This window comes from Suncus etruscus, chromosome 17 (genome assembly GCF_024139225.1).
Source record: "Suncus etruscus isolate mSunEtr1 chromosome 17, mSunEtr1.pri.cur, whole genome shotgun sequence".
NCBI classification, from domain to species: Eukaryota; Metazoa; Chordata; class Mammalia; order Eulipotyphla; family Soricidae; genus Suncus; species Suncus etruscus.
In genome coordinates this window covers 76,153,918-76,170,189 of record NC_064864.1, presented here as the reverse complement: position 1 = coordinate 76,170,189, position 16,272 = coordinate 76,153,918, and the positions used below count along the sequence as shown (strand labels likewise).

The window sequence follows — 16,272 nt, the reverse complement described above, 5'->3', positions numbered from 1 at the left end:
ACAGTCAAGGGTTAGATTTAATCTTGGCAGAAGAAAGGAGGGCTTTGCTTGGCCTTGCAAGAAAAATGTTGTTTTTATACTAACAAATCGGGAACAGTGTGGGGCAGAATCAGACACCATCAAGAGGAGCTGGCCAAAAGAAAAAAGAAGCTATTAGATGGTCCCCTATGGTTTTTATGGGGTGGGAATCTCCCCTATCTAATACCCCTACTGTGGCCCCCTATCACACTGGCTTCTAGGATTAGAAGCCTTTCTACAAGAAGTGGAGATTGAAAAGGGAAGTCAACCTTGGCGGATGTACCATCCTTAAGGAAGTTGTCACTACCTCGGCCCCACCAATACCTCGTATCACCTTGGTGAATATCCCACTCCTAAGGAAGTTGTCACTACCTCAGTACCTCGGCCCCACCAATACCTTGTATTACCTTGGCGGATGTCCCACCCCTAAGGAAGTCGTCACTACCCTTTCCATTTCCCTCCCCCTTATAGTATATAAGGAGGGATGTAGAAAGCCATGAGGTCTTTGCCTCTGTCCTATTCTGGGCACACATTGACCCTGACCAGTCAGAAATAAAGGACTTACTGGAGCATTTGCTGGGGCCTCAGCCTCTTCATTTCTCTGCGTCGAGCAGCTAGATTAGGACATCCGAACCTTTCAGTTTGAGTAAGTCACGTTTGTATGTTCTTTTTAATTTTAGGCATGATTCAAGGTTCTCATCGATGAGATGATTTCTCAATTTACTCTTGATAAGATTCATGCTTGAAAATGATTACTCGCATAAATATGTAGACCCGAACAAGGAAAGACCAGCAAACGCTAGCTTTTTTAGTTGATTATATGAGTCAGGAATACTATTCCAGGTGTTAAAAATCAACATATCTTCCTACTCCAGGTCTTTCAAAGCAGACCACTTGTGCTGTGAACTAAGTTCACGTTTGCATTTCTCCAATCTTTCTAAATTAGCACAAAGACGTTCAAATTTTGAGCTCCACAGTTCTTTGTTTCTTAAATCCAGTAATTGCATTTCAAAGTTGCCAATGCCGATATTAAAGAGAGAAAAATTTAATTCCGTTACAGTGGCATCCAGAGGCTTTTTTTTTTTTTACAAAGGCCAACATCGCTTTGCTGTTTCTGAAATCCTGAAACCTCTTGAGAAAAACTTCCCTCATATTTAAAAGTGCTGTTTTAAAGTAGGTAATGTCAATATCAGAATTATTTTCTTGGCAATGTTTCAACAGTCTTGGAAAGTGAATCAAAGTATCTCTGTCAAAATCTTGAGCAAAAACAGATAATTTATTTTCAAATAAAATAACTTCTTCTAACATAGAAAAACTGTGTTTTTTTTTTGCCTGTAGTTTATTATTAAGCTGATTTAGATGTGAAGTAACATTCACCATGAAATACAGTTTTTGAATCCACTGATCATTTGCTAATTCTGGATAGTAAACACCCTTCTTGAGAAAATTGCTTTGATTTCTGATAATAAGGAAGTAAAACTGAGGATGACACTGTTATGGGGGGATCTGTGGATGACACACTGTTATGGGGGGATCTGTGGATGACGCATTTATGGCATCTTATGTGTGTGTAAATAGTATTATAAAATTAGTGGGGCTCAACATGGATATTTTAAGTAGGGTTCACTCAAATAGTTCTCACTGGTACTGTTATATATTGACCTCAGAACCTGGCCACTAACTTATTTTGCTGGCTTGTAGATTAAAAAAATGCGTGAAGCTCTGGCTCACAGGGCCCCAATACAAATATTGTCCCACAGGGGAGGGGATGGGGGCAGGGTCCAGGCTACACAGTGACTCACCAGGCACCACGATGCAGCCACTGACCCACACACGGCTCTCTCCACTGTTGCTCCTCAGTCTGTAATGCAGAGAGGATGCTAGCTCAATGTCGCTGAGCCAGACAGAAAGTCACACCCCCCATACCACATGACCCGACTGGAGCTGTGTGGAGCCAGCTGCCAGGGTGCACACAGGGCGGGCACTGACAGAGGCTAGGAGCAGAGTCCTGACTCCTGGAGTGGCCGCCTGGCACACAGAAGAACCAAATTAAAAGTGTAAAGAGCCACATGTGGCTCGCGAGCTGCAGGTAGCCGACCACTGAGCTAGGTAAACCATATTCCTGAGCACTTGATGAACTGTGTAGACTACATTTCTTGAGCATTTTGTAAGTAGAGTAGACTGCATTCCCAAGCACCAATGAGCTATGTACCATAGAGCTTTTGTGTCTGCCATCTCCAGCTTTTCATGTGGTTCTGTTTTCCCTCTGTGAAACTGTTCCAGTCCGAGTTTCTTCCTTTCTTATGTGTCCCACTGGATTGAAACAGGCTATACAGTGATGCATCCACCAGCTGGTGGTCACCTGGTTGCTGGCCCTTGGGAAAGGGTATTTTCAGGCACATCTGAATGTGCATGACAGCTAGTTACTTGACTCATCTTTAGTGGCCACTTTCTTACTTTCATGAATAATTACATGTTATTTGTTATTTTCTATCCTTTCATATGCAACATAACATTCTTTGGGTAAGATGGTTGGGCCAGACCTGGTAGTGCTTAGGTATTTTCCTCTTTCTGTCACAAATGAAGAAAAGATACTGATTCTGAGTAAGCTTTACATCCAAGGATCTTTCAAACAATAGAGTAAGGTAAATTTGGAAAACTTTAAATAAAATTTTAAAACAAAATTTCCTCACACTTCCAAACTTAGGCCAGAGAGGAAGTACAATGGGTAGGGCACTTCCCTTGCACAAGGCTGATGGGTTCAATCCCAAAACTCACTACACTTCCCTCCAAAACCCACAGGCATGATCTTCAAGGACAGAAGCAGGAATAAATCCTGAGAACCTCTAGGTGTGGCCCCAAATTAACCCACCAACCAGCATCAGGCACACAAATACCTGTGATAAATGGAGAATATGGAAAAAACTTACCCAAGAGCTTATCTGAGGCTAGGTATGCAGGCAATGGTTGTGATACATATTTGATTAAAAGCAGGGCTCTCAAACTCGTGGCCCGCAAGCTGTTTGTGGCCCTCCATACAACATTTTCTGGCCCGCGGCCAGCCTTCAACTATCACAGTATTTGCGATTATTCGCTTACCAAATAACCACAATAAATATTGCATTAGTAAGAAAAATTGCATTAAACATTCGCATACCCCGAGCAGTTCCATTTGGGACATGTAAATGTTTTTTTCTTTATTTAAACATCTTGATTATATATGGGATTGTGATTAGGTTTCAGTCATGTAAAGAACACCCCCATCACCAGTGCAACATTCCCACCACCAATGTCCCAAATCTTCCTCCATCCCAACCCACACCCACCTATACTCCAGACAGGCTTTCCAGTTTCCTCATTCATTCACATGATTATAGTAGTTCTCTGTGTAGTTATTTCTATAACTGAACTCACCACTCTTTGTGGTGAGCTTCATAAGGTGAGCTGAAAGTTCCAGCCCTCCTCTCATTGTCTCTGAGGATTGTTGCAAAAATGACTTTTATTTTTCTTAAAACCCATAGATGAGTGAGACTATTCTGCGTCTCTCTCTCCCTCTGACTTATTTCGCTCAGCATGATAGATTTCATGTACATCCATGTATAGGAAAATTTCATAACTTCATCTCTCCTGATGGCTGCATAATATTCCATTGTGTATATGTACCACAATTTCTTTAGCCATTTGTCTGTTGAAGGGCATCTTGGTTGTTTTCAGAGCCTGGCTATTGTGAATAGTGCTGCAATAAATATAGGCGTGAAGAAGGGATTTTTGTATTGTATTCTTGTGTTCTTAGGGTATATCCCTAGGAGTGGAATAGCTGGGTCGAATGGGAGCTCAATTTCCAGATTTTGGAGGAATCTCCATATCGCTTTCCATAGAGGTTGGACTATACGGCATTCCCACCAGCAGTGGATAAGAGTTCCTTTCTCTCCACATCCCCACCAGCACTGATTGTTCTCATTCTTTGTGATGTGCGTCAATCTCAGTGGTGTGAGGTGGTATCTCATTGTTGTTTTGATTTGCATCTCCCTGATCATTAGTGACGAGAAGCATTTTTTTCATGTGCTTCTTGGCCATTTGTATTTCTTTTTTATCAAAGTGTCTGTTCATTTCTTCTCCCCATTTTTTGATGGGATTAGATGTTTTTTTCTTGTAAAGTTCTGTCAGTGCCCTGTATGTTTTGGATATTAGCCCTTATCTGATGGGTGTTGGGTGAATAGTTTCTCACACTTGGTGGGTGACTCTTGTATCCTGGGCACTATTTCTTTTAAGGTGCAGAAGCTTCTCAGTTTAATGTAAATGTTTAATGCGATTTTTTCTTACTAATGCGACTTTTTATTGTGAATATTCGGTAAGTGAATAATCACGAATACTTTGTGCCTAGCACAGACATCATTTTTGCTGCTCCTGCCCACTGTCCCTTGCATTATATGAGGCCTAAGGAAGAGAAGGGAGAGAAGTTTATTACAGAATTAGATTTTGTCATACCTTCATCATGACTTCATCAAAGGCTCAGTGAAGAGAAAGTTTGATGACAAGCACAGACAATTTCAGGAAAAGTGGGAGATGCAATATTTCTTTGTTGAGCACAGGGGCATCCCCACATGCCTTATTTGCTCAGAGAAAATTGCACAAGGAATACAACTTGAAACACCATTATTCAACTAAACATGCTCAAGAATGTGCAAAATATCAAGGAAATGAGAGAGCCAAGCGGGTTGCCAGTCTTAAAGCATGTCTAATGAGGTAACAAGATTTCTTCAAGAAAGCAACCAAAGAGAATGTTGTATCAGTTGAAGCTAGTTACATGGTTAATGAGATGATTGCTAAGTCAGGGAAACCATTCCCAGAAGGAGAGTTTGTTAAAAAATGCATGTTACCATTTCAAAAACCACTCGGGGGCACTAGCCCCCGTGCGTACCATATATATTTAAAATAAAAATGGTAGGATGAACTCTCAGGCTGGGAAGATACCAGTTTGGGTGGGGGTACCATATTTGAATATTGTAGATATATTCCCTCAACCACTATAACTATTATTGAATTTCCCCTTAAATGGTGACAATTGTGTCCACTGTCTTAAGTTTGTTTATTTTCCCTACTTGTTATCTTCTTTTCTCTTTGTGAACTGTTCAATAAGGAATGTTGGTAAAAGATTCCCTCAGTTTAATGCTTATGTTTGAACTAGGTCACGGGAATTGTTGGACATGTGCTTGCGACCCCCTTATACACTGATAACACCAGGTGGCATTATTTCTTGTTTGCATGGGCACATTAAAATGGAAAATAATATACATACAAATAAGTTCTTATCTAATAGAGATAGGAACACACAAATCCTGTGGTGCAATGGGACCTTACATCCTGAACATTGACATGATGACCTGGCACAGGCTTCAGAGGTTTGGGTGTTCTCCATTCATCCCTGAACCAGAGAAGCCATCTATGAAACATCCAAAGTTGTCTATGACATCACCTGGAAGCAATCCTCTACTAGGGAAGACCCTACTGCTGCTATGACATCGATTTACTCAAAAGAGTCTTCCCTTAACACTGAGAAGATTTAAACAACAACGACCTGCATACTGGACAGGGCTTTCTGCATTGCCCTTTAATTGTGAGTTGAAATTAGACGCCACTTCGCACCATCCTGAATTCAATGTAGGATATACAGATTCCAGGATCTTCAATACAGAAACATGATACCAACAACAAAAACTCTGTGAAAAATAAAACTGTACTGGCACTACAGACAATGACCTGGATTGGACAAACTAGTTTGCCAGGAGCCTAGAATTGGACTTATGTCAGGAAACTTCAGGGGTAAGGTCTCTTGTATTTAGGCCAATGTTTTTCCTTTTCATGTCCCCCATACTTTAGTGGGCCTATGAAAACAATAATTGCACTCTAACACTGTTTTTACAGTGCTCCTTTGACTCTAAACTTTTAATTGAATGTGTGTTGGTGTTTTTTGCTATTTGTTCCATTAAGTCTTGAATGGCTGTGAGATTCCAAAATTTTATTTATTTCCTCTGGATGATTCAATTTAGTTTAAGTTAGCCCAGACATTCTGGATGGGGGGAGAGGGAGGAAGAAGAGGGAGAAGAGGAGAGGAGAAAGTAGGGGAGTGAAGGAGAGGAGAGAAAAGAAAAAATGTATGTCCCAGAGACAGGCAGGAAAGAAGGCATAAAGGAGGATGGGAGGGAAATTGGAGACATCAGTGGTGGGAAATGTGCACTGGTAAAGGGTACTGTACATTGTATGACTTTAACTGTGGAAAAAAACAACAAATGTATTATGAACAATCTTATATCAATGGTGTTTAATAAAGTAATTTTTAATACTGAAAAAAATAAAAAAAGAAATAAAAAGAAATAAATGCATGTTACACGCTGTGAGTATTATCTGTCCGGAAAAGAAAGGTCAGTTAAGCAAAATTGGCCTTTCTGCCAACACTGTGGCAGAGCGCATTTCTGTCATGTCAAGTGACATTTATCATTAACTGTGTGAGAAAGCCTAATGTTTTGATGCATACTCAGTTGCTCTTGACAAGGGCACAGATATAGCAGACACTGCACAGCTCACAATTTATGTCCATGGTGTTGATTGCAATTTTGAATTGACAGAGGAGCAGCTCACAATAATTCCAATGCATGGCCAGACCACTGCTAATGTGATATTTCGGCATCTGTGAATGCCATTGAGAATGCAGGTTTGCCATGGAAGAGGTTTGTTGGAATAATAGCTGATGGAGCACCATCAATGACAGGGAGAAAAATGGACTGGTGGCACTTGTTCAAAAAAAAAAAAACTTGAAGAGGAGGGTGTAGAGAAGGCCATTGCTCTTCACTGCATTATTCATCAGCAGGCCCTATGCAGTAAATGCCTGCCGTGTGACAATGTGATGTCTGAGTTGAGAGAAGTGAAAGCCTTTGTGAAGAAGGATGGGAATGCTGTTTCTGAGTTGAGTGATCACAAATGGCTCATTGACTTAGCTTTTCTTGTTGACATCACACATAAGCTGAATGTACTAACCAAGATGTTACAAGGCCTGGGGCAGTTTATCAGTGTTGCCTATGACAACGTGAGAACATTCTCCACAAAACTTGTGTTATGAAAACCCCAGATCTCTCAGACAAACCTTTGCCATTTCTCAGCATGCAAGGAACTTGTGGATGCAGGCATACAATTCAGTGGTGAGAAATATGTTGATGCTATTTTTAAGTTAGAGAAGGAATTTGATCACAGACTTGCACACTTCAAAAAGCACAGAGCCACTGTCCAAATTTTTGTGGACCCCTTTTCCTTTGATGTGCAAGATGCCCCTCCTGTGCTTCAAATGGAGCTCATTGACCTGCAATGCAACTCTGATCTCAAAGCCAAGTTCAGGGAGATTAGTGGAAAAGCAGACATGCATGGGCAATTTTTGAGAGAATTGCCCCCCAGCTTCCCTGAGCTTTCCCGAATGTTCAAGTGCACCATGTGCCTTTTTAGGGCACATATTTGTGTGAAAAGTTATTCTCCACATTGAACTTCAATAAGTCAAAGTACAGGTCTAAACTTAATGATGATCATCTTCAAGCCATACTCAGGGTCTCAACTGCTTCCTCTCTAAAGGCAAATGTGGTTCAGATTTGTGAGAAGCAGCACTGTCAAGTCTCTGGCAGCAAGGAATACGCAAAAGATGCCATGTTCAGAAGAACTGTTCATGATCTTCACTCAATGTTCTATTCATGTTCAGAAGAAATAATTAAAACTGTTACTAATGACGTTTGAGGACTTTTTTTGTGTGTGAAATCCCTTAGTGGCCCTGCCTCACCCCAACTTTGCCTTCTGCGGCCCCCAGGTAAATTGAGTTTGAGACCCCTGATCTAAAGTAACAAAAGTAGGGTGTCAGCCTAAGGGGACACAGGCTAATAAGTGGAGTCGATTAGGGGTTCATAATGGCCTGGGCACAGATAGATCACATTTGTCTTTGTTAAGAGGCCGATATCAATATTGTCCCTCTAGAGTTGTTCCCAGCTCTCCATGATGGGCTTACTGTATGGTGAGGAGGCAAGCATAGTAGTCTGTGCTACAGTTAGTCATGTCTGTTCTTTTCCTTCTAGAATGCTGATCTCCGGGAAATGGGAGTGATTCTTTTCCTAAAACAGATAAATTGGGCCAGATCACTTAGAGACCCTTGGTTTTGAGCATAGCATATGCTGTTTGTTGTTGTTGTTGTTTTCAGTTCCCACTTCCACCTTGCTGCACTACATATTGATTACTGCAAGTGGTTGGTTCTAAGATGTGCTTTCAATCACCAAATCCACACATACCCACCAGGACACAGGCTCAGAAAAACTGGAGTCTGTCAAAGGAGGATTCTCTGTTGCTCTGCTCAGGAAGACAAAGGTCAGTGTTGAATATGCTTGCAGCCAGCAAGAATAAATATGTTTGTCAGAATTCTAAATGTCAAATTTATGTTTTCCTAATATCCTGCCACTTCCAGCCCCTTCTCTCTGACCCCCTTAATGAAAGCATTCATCAGGACATCACCAATTTGCATTTCCAACGAGGACCAATAATGTCATAGTATCGTTATGATTATGACAAGACATAGTTTCCCACGATTCCCGAGTCACTCTCTAAGTCACAGTTTAAATTTTGAGCCTTGAGTTATTGCCCTAGGAAAAGCTCTGTCTAGAATTATTCTTGCCCAGTATTGCCCATTTTGGACTCAGTTCCCACACCTGTTACCCATCCCATTTGCATGAAGACCCGGGGGTCTCCCTTCTGTCCTAAGTTCTTCCCCCTCCCTCACCTGCTCACCTGGACACTGATCCTTGTCATAGTCCTGACTCCTCAATCGTTCACTTCTGGAAGGGCCCACAGATCATTCCGTGATTGGGAGACTGGAGCCTGCATCCAGATCTTTTCTTCTCAAGCACACTGGACACACTGAACATATGTGTCCCCATGCTGACATCCCCAGTGCCACTGACCTGCAAGTGGAATCAGTGAAGGGACAATGAAACCATGAAGTTATTGTGTCCTTAGAAAGGATCAGTGTGTGTTCACATGTGTGCATGTGTGTGTTTCTCTGAGCAGATATCTGTATTGCTTTGAACTTGTGCCTTATTGCAAATTTAATTTAGAACATACATATTTGTGTTGTTTCTTTGTTGGTCTTAGATAACACTTATATATGCTCAGGACTCACGTCTTTTGGCTCTGCACTAAGTGGCCACTGAGAGCACTGAGCAGTGCTCAGGGGACTATAAGTGGTGACTAAAACCTAACCCAGGTTGACCTTATGTAAGACAAGTACCATAAGCCCCTGAATGCTCTCTTTGAGCTGCACATTTCTTTCTTTTTATAAAAAATACGATTTTATTTAAACATTTCAAGTGAATGTTCCAGAAACTTTTTGTGGATGTTATCAGGGTTTAGAATTTTAATTCAGAAAAAAAAAAACTTCAGAATTCCCTGCTTTTCTGTGTATTTGAAACTTATTCTTGTATATGGCTTTGAAAGTTACATTAGTTACAGGAAAAAAATCTGTATCTATATATTGTAGGCTTTTAAAAAATAAGTTATGCCAAATAATTCTCTACATCATTTGTATTATACCAAGTGATGCATCATTTTTCATATTTTTGCTTTGGAAATTTTAATACCATTCTTTCAGTTTTGTAAATTTATATTTGTACTGTAACAATATGGCTTATTTTTGGGGGGGAAGATTGCTTTTTATACTTTATTATGGCAGAAAACCCATCATCATCTCACTTTCTCTCAGTAAAAAGCCATTTCAACCACAACTCTTTAATCATTTGATTATCTCTATAAAGGCGAGGCAGAAGAAGAAATCTAGTTATGCCTTTGCCAATCATCAGCTTGTTGGAGAGATGGGGTCCATCTAGTGCCATCACATGAGTGAGGACCAGAGTGTCTCACTGCTAACCATCACACCAGTTTTTCCTCATTAGCTCTTCCAGTCTGGTGTTCTTCAAGATCCTAATGTATAACTTGATGAAATCCATCATATTGCCAGTTTCCAAGTTCCTCTGAACATGTACCTTCACCTCCATGAGGGGATCTGGGTGGCAAATGGTGCTAACATTATCTATCACTGAGTGAGAGATGCCTTGGATACACATCTCTCTTGCTGTGCTCCACTGAGCCTCCTCAGGAGTTAAGCTGTGGGTGAGTAGGACAGAATCCTTGGGTATCATAGATCAGCCAGAAATTTTCTTCCATCTCCTCAACGCTGCAGGGTCAACTGTGTCTGAGTAGACCTGCCTCTGCTCTGAGTGTGGATGCATGTCTCCAGGCAGGTCTTCACCAGCTCCTGGGAGAGATGCAGAGTGGATGATTCTCAATCTGTGGGAATGATGGAGGGATGACGAACAAACATCCCTGTCAGTTTATGCTTCAGATGGTTCTTGGGACTATGGCCCATGCTTATATTCAGCAAGGAAAGAAAAGTTTTATTGTCTAGAGCACTGGTTATTGACTACACCTCACTTATCTTTTTCTCTTTAATATTTACTGCCTTTGAATACTAGTCAGCATTCTTTTTTTTTTTTTTTTTTTGGTTTTTGGGCCACACCTGGTGATGCTCAGAGGTTATTCCTGGACACGCACTCAGAAATTACTCTTGGATTGGAGGACCATATGGGATGCTGGGGAATGAACCCAGGTTGGTCCTGGGTCAGTCACATGCAAGGCAAATGCCCTACCACTGTGCTATTGCTCCAGCCCAAGAAAATCTAAGATTTTCAAATGAGTTTATTATAAGAAAAAATTGAAAAATGAGTGACATTCCACAGGCATTAAAGTCTAAATCTGATTCAATTAGAGCACATATCATCTATACTTAAAACATTTTGTTTGGGGACAAGAGTCTGGGGACTTGAGGGACAAAGTAATTGTGCATAGACTTTTGTTTTTCTTAATGCTTTTTGGCTGAAAATTCAGAATTAAGGTGTCAGCAAGGGGATTTCTTTTGAGAATTCTGGGTGATTGTCTTTGCACTATAACTTCACTTTGTCCTCTTTCTTTGCATCTTTGTCTTCATAAATAATAAAATAAAATAAAATAAAAAGAAAGAAAAACAAAAACATTGTATTTTTCATAATCTTAGTTAAAATGTTTCTGTTTTCTATTGTGATTTTTAACTGATCTCTGCCTTGATTATATTACTTAAATTGACATAGGAGATTTATTAATTTTATTTATAAATTTATTAATTTTATTTTCATTACTCAATTCTCTCAAGTTCAATATAAAAATTAGAAATATTTTCAAACTTTCAGAATTCATTGAGAGTTGATTTGTAGATTAGCATGGAGAAAATGCTAACAAATGCTCTTTAAAAATCCTGTAGTTTGGGGATATGACAATCTATTTCAATCACTAGATGAAATTTTTCAAGTTTGTTTTCTCTCATAGCATTTGCCCTGATTTATCTTTAATTATTGATTATTGACAATCACAATGACTCTGTGATCCATGACATGATGGTTCAGGATGATGTCTTTATTTCTCCTTTCTTTTTCACTTGGTGCTTTTATATAATTTTCAGTTAAGTCATGATTATATGTCAAGTAGGAATTGGTCTTCTTTTTTTTTTCTCAAATTTTTTTTATTACCTTAAAATATTCCTCTTTGTTTCTGGGAAAACCTGCCTGAAGCCCATTTAGGTGTGAATTGATGATTTTTTTTATCATTTGCTTTTAGCATCTTTGCTTCCTTGTATTCCTGAAGCCCTAATTTTTCTAAATTGGATTTTCTTAAATTGGATCTGTGTGTAGCTTGGGTACTAAAGGTTTTCTAGGGGCCGAAATGGTGACGCAGGTGGTAGGGAGTTTGCCTTATACACACTAATCTAGGACAATCCCCCAGCAGAATCCCATATGGTCCCCAAACCAGGGGTGATTTCTGAGCACATAGCCAGGAATAACCCCTGTGTGTCACCGGGTGTGGCACAAAAACCAAGGGAAAAAAAGTCTTCTAATGCAACTTTTTTACAAATCTAACTTTGACTTTCCTTTCTTCCCAAATAAAATTTTTTTATCTTTTATGTTAACATTTGTTTATTATTGACATTTCTTTTTTTTTGTCCCCCCATTCACAATACAGACCAGGCAAAGGACCTGGTTTGAGGTGTATATGGGAAGCATTTACTGTACCTCCTCTTTCTATACAGTCAGTGTAAAGAATACAGCCCGTAGTAAGCATTGGGAGGCCTTATCTTTTCTTTTTTTTTCTTCATTTTTTCCTTTATTTAAACATCTTGATTACATAAATGATTGTGATTAGGTTTCAGTCATGTAAAGAATCCCCCTTTCACCAGTGCAACATTCCCACCACCAATGTCCCAAATCTTCCTCCATCCCAACCCACACCCACCTGTACTCCAGACAGGCTTTCCATTTCCCTCATTCATTCACATGATTAAGGTAGTTCTCTGTGTAGTTATTTCTTTTTTTTTTTTTTTTTTTTTTGGTTTTTTGGGCCACACCCGTTTGATGCTCAGGGGTTACTCCTGGCTATGTGCTCAGAAATCGCCCCTGGCTTGGGGGGACCATATGGGACGCCAGGGGATCGAACCGTGGTCCTTCCTTGGCTAGCGCTTGCAAGGCAGACACCTTACCTCCAGCGCCACCTACCCGGCCCCATTATTTCTATAGCATATTCACCACTCCTTGTGGTGAGCTTCATGAAGTGAGCTGGTGTTCCAGCCCTCCTCTCATTGTCTCTGAGGATTGTTACAAAAATGACTTATTTTTCTTAAAACCCATAGATGAGTGAGACTAGTCAGTGTCTCTCTCTCTCCCTCTGACTTATTTCGCTCAGCATGATAGATTCCATGTACATCCATGTATAGGAAAATTTCATGACTTCATCTCTCCTGATGGCTGCATAATATTCCATTGTGTATATGTACCACAGTTTCTTTAGCCATTTGTCTGGTGAAGGGCATCTTGGTTGTTTCCAGAGCTTGGCTATTGTGAATAGTGCTGCAATAAATATAGGCGCGAGGAAGGGGTTTTTGTTTTGTATTCTTGTGTTCTTAGGGTATATCCCTAGGAGTGGAATAGCTGGGTCGAATGGGAGCTCAATTTCCAGATTTTGGAGGAATCTCCATATCGCTTTCCATAGAGGTTGGACTAGACAGCATTCCCACCAGCAGTGGATAAGAGTTCCTTTCTCTCCACATCCCCACCAGCACTGATTGTTCACATTCTTTGTGATGTGCGCCAATCTCTGTGGTGTGAGGTGGTATCTCATTGTTGTTTTGATTTGCATCTCCCTGATGATTAGTGATGAGGAGCATTTTTTCATGTGCCTTTTGGCCATTTGTATTTCTTTTTTATCAAAGTGTTTGTTCATCTCTTCTCCCCATTTTTTTAATGGGGTTAGATATTTTTTTCTTGTAAAGTTCTGTCAGTGCTCTATATATTTTGAATATTAGCCCCTTATCTGAAGAGTGTTGGGTGAATAGTTTCTCCCACTCAGGGGGTGACTCTTGTATCCTGGGCACTATTTCTTTTGAGGTGCAGAAGCTTCTCAGTTTAATGTATTCCCATCTGTTGATCTCTGCTTCTACTTGTTTGGAAAGTGCAGTTTCCTCCTTGAATATGCCTTTAGTCTCAATGTCATGGACTGTTTTTACCAACGTGGTGTTCTATATACCTTATGGTATCCGGTCTGATATCAAGGTCTTTAATCCATTTGGATTTTACCTTCGTACGTGATGTTAACTGGGGGTCTATGTTCGCTTTTTTGCAAGTCGCTAACCAGTTCTGCCAGCACCACTTGTTGAAGAGATTTTCCCTGCTCCACTTAGGATTTCTTGCTCCTTTGTCAAAAATTAGGTAATTGTATGCCTGGGGAATGTTCTCTGAGAACTCAAGCCTATTCCACTGATCTGAGGGCCTGTCTTTATTCAAATACCATGCTGTTTTGATAACTATTGCTTTATAGTACATTTTAAAGTTGGGGAAAGTAATACCTCCCATTTTCCTTTTCCCTAGGAGTGCTTTAGCTATTTGAGGGTGTTTATTGTTCCAGATGAACTTCATAAGTGTTTGATCCACTTCTTTGAAGAATGTCATGGGTATTTTTTTTTTTATGGTTTCTGGGTCACACCCGGCAGTGCTCAGGGGTTACTCCTGGCTGTCTGCTCAGAAATAGCTCCTGGCAGGCACGGGGGACCATATGGGACACCGGGATTCGAACCAACCACCTTTGGTCCTGGATTGGCTGCTTGCAAGGCAAACGCTGCTGTGCTATCTCTCCGGGCCCTGTCATGGGTATTTTTAAGGGGATCGCATTAAATCTGTATAATGCTTTGGGAAGTATTGCCATTTTAATGATGTTAATCTTGCCAATCCATGAGCAGGGTATGTGTTTCCATTTCCGTGTGTCCTCTCTTATTTCTTGGAGCAGGGCTTTATAGTTTTCTTTGTACAGGTCCTTCACATCTTTGGTCAAGTTGACTCCAAGATATTTGAATTTGTGTGGCACTATTGTGAATGGGATTGCCTTCCTGACTTCCATCTCTTCCCTATCATTATTGGTGTATAAAAGGTCCATTGATTTCTGTAGGTTGATTTTGTAGCCTGCCACCTTGCTATATAAATCTATTTTTTCTAGGAGCTTTTTGGTAGAGTCCTTAGGGTTTTCTAAGTAGAGTATCATGTCATCTGCAAACAATGAAAGCTTCCTTTCCTATCTGGATTCCCTTGATATCTTTTTCTTGCCTGATCACAATAGCAAGAACTTCCAGTACTATGTTGAAGAGGAGTGGTAAGAGCGGACAGTCTTGTATTGACATTTCTTATCCTACTGTTTTGTTTACAACATATTTCTTTTTCATCTTTATTTTATTATCATTTTAACATAGTTATAATTGTTTACAAATGTATGGTTTTTGATATGCAGAGTCATTGCACCTTCACCACCACCAGCATGATCAAGATTTTCCACCCTGGTGTGTGTGTTACTCTGGTCATTTCTTCCTCCCCTCTGCTATTACCATACTTCTTAGCAATCTTCTCTGTTGTCTCAGGCCAATGGTCTATCATCATTTGACACCATGCTCCCTGGTTTTGTGTGTTTCTATTCCACAGATGAGTGAGATAATCTTGTGTTGGCCCTTCTCCCTTTGACTTACTTCACTCAACATAATACCCTCCAGAGATACCCAGGTTTGATCTGTTCTTAGAGCTAACTCATACCTATTGTGCATAGATGACATTGCTTCTCTTTTCATTCATCTCTCTGAGGTTTGGGTTGTTTCCATTACCTGGCTATTATGCTAAGTGGCATAATGAACACACCTCATTGTTTTTTAACTAGTGGGGTTGTTTTCCTTGTTTTGCAAGTGGGTACAATTCAACCAAAAGAATAATTGCTAGGTCATATGGAATCTTTATTCAGTGCTTGTTGATGAATCAGCATAGTGCTTTCCATAGAACTAGACAGCATTTCCATCACCAGGGAACAAGACCTTGCATATCCCTCAGTATTCTTGATCTTGGCCATTCTCATGAGTGTGAAATAAGGTTTCATTAGCCATTTTGATTTGCATTTTTCTGATAATAAGTAATTATATAATCCATTGAAAAAATTTTAGTGCTAACTTTTGGGAAAATAGATTGGTTATGGCATCTACTCTTTCTCTATGTAGGAAATAAACAGATTCCCACCCACATTTAGCCCCACCATTAAATTAAGCCTATCTTTCTTTAGATATTCCTTGAGCTCATATTTCTCCATGTTGATGAGATAGATATTGTACAAACTAAAGATGTTTTCACTGTTGTTTTATGTTTCCAGCAGTCACTTACATTGCTTTTTATGAATCTTCTGCTTGTACTTCTTTATACTTCTAATTAGTAATGTTGATTATTCTTCAAAATTTTGTTTGAGAGCCACGTTCATTGCTCTCAGGGTCCCAGGAGCTACTATGGATCCAAATCGGCCTGCTACCAGCCGAGCATGAGGTCAGACACAAAAGACTCACCCCATGAGAGAAGTTTTCTCAGACATTGTTTATTTGGAGACATTGTTTCCAAGGTACACTTCAGGGGAACTTAAAGCACATGTGGACTTCTTTCCTGGCACTGAGACTCTCATCTGGGTTCTTTAATTTTCATCATTTCTCCTGAGAAATAAGCAACACCCTCCATCAGGAAATCAGAAGTTGCTCAAATAAGGTTCCGAATCCTGAGGGCCAGAGAGACAGGCAGGGATAAAAGC

At 40.1% G+C, this 16,272-nt stretch overlaps 1 protein-coding gene and 1 non-coding gene across 2 annotated transcripts in view; both read right to left on the bottom strand.

Annotated features, from left to right (window-relative positions):
* The window catches only part of AGPAT5 (1-acylglycerol-3-phosphate O-acyltransferase 5), a 660,206-nt gene that overhangs the window by 510,445 nt on the left and 133,489 nt on the right, over positions 1–16,272 (bottom strand). The gene's annotated exons all lie outside the window — the stretch shown is intronic.
* Positions 12,120–12,252, bottom strand: LOC125995594 (small nucleolar RNA SNORA51). Its single transcript, XR_007491091.1, has one exon. It is a non-coding gene; the product is annotated as a small nucleolar RNA SNORA51 (small nucleolar RNA).